The following is a 6,000-nucleotide window of genomic DNA, read 5'->3' on the forward strand; positions in this document are numbered from 1 at the left end:
CATTTTTGTAAAGAGAGTAATTTTTGTCACACTTTACAAAAATAATTACTTGCATTATTGAAAGGGGTTGGTTTAGCATTATTAACACAAACTAATAGGTAGAATATTAAATTTCATTGTTAGTTTCTGGTAAGAGGTGTATCCATTCTAGCCACAACCTTCAAACAGCCCTAGTACAATGTATGCTCAGCTTACACATGCACTTAGAATTTTTTGCACTAGGTGGCAACACGCTCCCAGGCTATTGTTTCACAGCTGGAAAAGGAACGGAGGAGACCGAACAAGAACAACAAACTAATGAAGACGGCACCAACTACATACGGCCGCATTGACAAGTGCTTCTATGGTGGATGGAGACCTGCAACTTTAGTTTAAATGAGTACAAAGACATTTTTATCACTCATAACTTCTGAAGAGAAATAGCGCAGACACTGGACAAGGATGACTCTAGTGCGCATGTGTCCAGCACCTGTGTTCGCACGCTATCAAATGGAGGATGCTTTGAAAAGCTACACGCAAAGAAAAGTATATGTTGGGCCTGAGTCACAATAGACAAAAAGATCTCGCTGAATACTAACTACTCAAGAAATGAATATGAAAGATAAATGGGTTTTGAATGCCAATATTTGACTTGCTGTGCTGAAATCAAATTGGCAATTTTTTAAAATCCAGTTTGCTCTTTCTAGCCCTTTTCTGCTTATTAGTGTCAGGGAAGGAAGCAGTGATATTGCCAAATGAGTCTCAGCAGATTTCTTAGGGTGTCTCGCTGTTTTCCTGCAGTTCCTGATTTTCCGCTCCATTCTCAGCCGCGTTCAAACAATACATGGATTTTTAAAGAAGACAATGACAAGATGTAGACTGAATGAACATTAAAACAGCTAAATAAAGTACCTTCCAAAGCAATGCGACGGCAAGAGCCAATAACAACAGCCCGCCTGACCCGCCATGGGTCCCGGAACGGGCGCCGCCCTGGAGGCCGTCTGTCCCCTGGTCCCTTCCTTTTTTAGATGAAGACCACTGACCAGTTCATCTGTTCCTCTAAAACTCTCCTCTTTGAATCGGGCTGTATACGGTTTTCCGCTGATCTTAAACGGGTCGATCAGTTGACTGCACAATGGATTTTTTCAGCCTGTTTGTGGGAGATATGTCAAATCATTTCCATATGCACAGACAATGCGTTCACTCATGTTTATGATGGATTGTGTGTAAAAATGTGAGGTTATGGATCCTCACAGGTGAGGTTTTAATGCTGGTCGTGTAGAGGAGAGGATTTCCCGCTTTGGTGCTGTTGGGCAGCGAGACAGTGAGGTAAACCAGGCTGACTGGGCCAGTTCCTGTAGAAACCTGAATACACCCACATCAGCACCACCATGAACTTCATTTTCAAAGCAAACCAACAGATGGTGGTAGTGAACAGCCTTAAGGATTCATCTGTTTCACCACCACATGAACTCACCTTTAAATTAAAGTTAAAATCTGGGCCGATGTCCTTGAAATTCCTCACTGTGGTTGTGAAACCGTTCTCTTTTTCAAGTAAGTAAACATCGATGTTTGATTCTCTGAAGAAATTAAAATATAATAAAGACATTAAGAGATAACTTTTAGTCAAACATTCTGGGCTGCGTTCTCCGATAACGTTGTCTCTTAGCGCGCTACGAAGACTCCAAAGGTACACCTTAACTACAGGTATACATTTCCTACGTGTGTTCTCCGAACTATACCTTAGGATGTTGCTTAAGGTAAACCTTCTTAAGTTCGACCTTAGCAGGTGCTGTCCATGGTGGAGGTGCTGAATAGGTTGATATCGATGGCTCGAGAATCGATTGTTCACTATAAACAGGAGCTCCTAGCGTTATAGAGTGAGTAAAGTATTGAGAAAGCGATATTCGTTATAAAGAATCACTTTAGAAATGGTAGAAATTGCATTTATCGGGGCTCACTGCATTTATAAAATAATCCAAATTGCAAACTAAATGCAACCTTTGATATAATAATATATATATATATATATATATATATATATATATATGCTGTGTATGTATAATTTTGCAAGTGTGTGAACCCGCGACCTCCCAGCCAAAAGTAGGCTATTCTGCCTTAACCAGCTACATTAACTGGCTGTTTAGCTTCGCTTGCTTTTGAAGGGGTCGTTTATATTATCATGTTCATGTGTATTATGAAGGCCTGGTTGAGCGCTGATGAGGTGGCGATGGGGACAAGTGTCCCGTCCACAAGACCAATTACTCACGGGACACCCGCAATGGCATGGAAGCCTTGATGTGCCTCCATCACTTTGTGCATGGCTAAAGGCAAACATATATAAACGGTGGCGTGACGGAGCAGGATGTTTGTAACTGAATGAACACACCGCCACACCGAGGTCTTACTCAGCCCATATCCATCCCCAACCACCTCCAGAAAACTCCCCACGGCATAAAAACGAAGAGCCGCCAGCAGCTGAATTTCGGGGCTGAGGGGGTAGCTCCGTCGAGTTTGTCTTGACAAATCTGGGCCAACAAGATGCAAGAGCTGCAGAATTTGCTCCCGTGGCAGGCAAATTTTTTTTACAATGGTCTCTTCTGACATGGTAGTCAGTGGACTAAAGTGTTCTCTTATAAAGTAGTTGACATACACTAACTGGCTCCGCGGACGGCGCCGTCTTTGATTTAAAACAAGTACTCGCTGTTTCGCTGCCATAGCTATAAAGTTTGTGTAAACTCATCTTTCTTTATATAGACTCCTAAGCCTTTTCTGTCAAATGGTTCGCCAGCTGATGCGCCTTAGGATAGTAATTAAAAAAGCTAACAACCATTAGTGTATGGAAACTTTATTAATGAAAACACTTCCATACACTGGGTGTAGGCTACAACAACTTAAGTATTTTATGTGTAAAATTTTAAAGTAAAGTAAAAATGTAATTTTAATACTAAATCAGATTTTATATTAAATGTTCATATAAAATGTTCTATGTGTAATTAAACTGCGATGTAAAAAAGCTTTTTGCGTAGTGGTGGCCACTAGCGGTATGAACCGTCAGCAGCGATAAGGTATAGCTAAGAGCGCTCCAGACCAACCTTACGAACGTATAACTTACAGAAGGTATACTTAACTAAGAAGGTTTCGGAAAACACGTATTAACGATAAGGTACTTCTTAAGGTACAACTTAAGAACGACGTAGCGTTAAGGTAGTTTCGGAGAACGCAGCCCTGATGGGTTAAAATGTTTTGTTTAATAATTGGATATCAAGTAGAAACACTGTTGGGGAAAGTTACTAAAGTAACGCAACACACATATATAGTTTTTGAAAGAAGTCTCTTACACTCACCAAGGCTGCATTTATTTGATCATAAATACAGTAAAAACAGCAATATTGTGAATTTTCTAGTAACTATTTTCTATGTGAATTTATGTTACAATTTAATTTATTCCAGTGAGGCCTTCATAAATCAATCTAATATGCTGATTCGCTACTCAAGAAACTTTCCCCCCTTATATTTTATTATTTTTTGTTATTATCAATGTTGAAAACATTGATAACAACAAGTGCTGCTTAATATATTTGTCGATTTTTTAAAATATTATTTGATAAATAGAACGGTTTAGTATTTAACAGTATTTATTTGAAATAGAAATATATTCAATCATTATACATGTCTTTACTGTTACTTTTGATCTATTTATTTCATCCTTGTTGAACAACAACAACAGAAGTATTAGTGTAACTGACCCCAAACATTTTAGCAGAAGAAATAGGTATGTAAATAGCAGAATGCAGAAAACTGACCAATTAAGTATTGCAGAGAGCTGTTTCATGTCTTTCATGACCTGCTGAGGTTGATCTCAGAGTTGTACTGGACAGGAATGGAGACAGAGATCTCATTATCAGCGGGAGTTTCCTCTGTGCTGACGCTGCAGTGCAAATGAACCAATGAAACAATGATTAACAGAATAACCTCCTCACACGTGACTAAACCTGCGGATCTGCTACTTAACTTACAGACACCTGCTACTTAATACTATTTTCACAGTCTTGAGGGACTGGCAGATTTTTGCAATTCTCTAAATAGCTTTTGTTAGAAAGCATCTGCACAGCGATGAAACGAAACCTTAAAAGTGTTTTATTTTTTTTACCTTTTACCTGTTAAAAATGATCTGGGTAAAACAGTTTACCTTAAAGCTTCAAAGACAACAATGGCATCTTTTTGAAGCTGATTCAAGTTAAAATCAAAGTTGACCACAAATGTAACCTGTGTAAAACATACAAAACCATTACAATCACATCAGTCAGATATGAACATTAATGCTCACAGATGTATGTCTCACCGATTGGTCGGTCCTCAGCGCTGGATAACTCACTTGGCAGATGGGTGTGTCTGATTCTTTCATCAGAGTGCACTTCACCTCTGCTCCCTCAGTCTGCAATATCAGATTGAATAAGCAAAACATAGCTGTTTTTCTGTATGTGTGTGTCATGTAAGCAAAATATGCATATTATAGGCCTATTGCACTTAAATTATGGTTAGAATATTGTATATGCAAGAGTTTGGTGAGCCATAGCCTCCAGCCCCAGATCTTGCCCAGTTTTGTACTGCTGATTTTAAGTACAATGTAAGTGATGAATAGTTTGCATTACCTGTGGTGTAACAGAAGCATAGAACAGGTTACTGGAGTAGCTGGCCGACACTCGTACATTGTACGCATTTTCCTTCCTGTTCATCACGGTCACAGTGAAAGAGAGCCTTCTCTTGTTCTGGCTGACCAGCAGTGAAGTTTTGCTAGAAATAGTAAAAAACACTTATATATCAATTATACATATTGTATTTTTACACAAGAGATTGGATAAAAGGATGTGCTGCCAAAAAAAATTGCAAATGAAATGCTACTTCATTAGAGAACAAATGGACATACATTTCTAGTGCTGTTAAACAATTAATCATATCCAAAATAGTATGGTGACACTTTATTTTAGGATCTCTTAACTAGTTGCTTATTGGCATGCATATTACTTGAATATTACCCATTTATTAGTAGTAATTAAGCACATATTAATGCCTTATTCTACATCCCTAATCCTACCCAATACCTAAACTTAATAACTACCTCACTAACTATTAATAAGAAGCAAATTAGAACTTTATTGAGGAAAAAGTCGTAGTCGTACTCCCTATTCTAACGTGTTACCAAAAGTTTTTTACATAATATATGTGTGTGTACTGTGTATATTTATTATGTATATGTAAATACACACATATACATGTATACATTTAAGAAAAATGTGTTATATTTGTATATTAAATATATTTATTTATAATATAAATTATATAAATATAAAATGCTTGCTACGGATGTGAAAATGCAGAAAATATGAATTCTTTTATGAAGGAGGAAAGTTTCGGAGGCAGTGTGTAAATGTGATTGGCACAACGTAAGGTCAAATTTATTTTTTAATGTGCGATCATTTCGGACTCAGTGTGCAAAGACCTTCAGTCATATGCTTGAGGAAATCTTACCCAAGTGTCTCTTCACTCTGCACAGTCAGTACCAAGTCACTGAAGCAAACGTCATCTTCGCCACAGTCCTTTGAGAATGGGATCTGGACCAAACCCAACCAAACCCACAATGAGGATTTATTCTGCATTCTCCTATTATAAATCAGGGTTTTTAAACTGGTGTCCAGGGCAGCCCATGGAAAATTTGAGAGATTAACAAAATATTTTAATAGTGAGAAATATTAGATACACATCTATAGTTTTGTTAAAAATTTATATTTTCTAGAACATTGTTCATCTGTCCTTGGGATGTATGTACTGAAGGAATTTGTGTTATATGTTTTTTTTATATATATTTCTAGATAGTTTTTTGTTGTCTGTTTTTCCTGCTCACTAGTTGTACGGCACTACTTTCTAAAAAACTGCTTTGGAATAATATTTTTATTAAAAATGATATGCAAATAAATTTTAACTTGAACTTAAATTGTTTATTTTATATACAATTAATGG

The sequence above is a fragment of the Barbus barbus genome, assembly GCF_936440315.1.
Source record: "Barbus barbus genome assembly, chromosome: 45".
Lineage (NCBI taxonomy): Eukaryota > Metazoa > Chordata > Actinopteri > Cypriniformes > Cyprinidae > Barbus > Barbus barbus.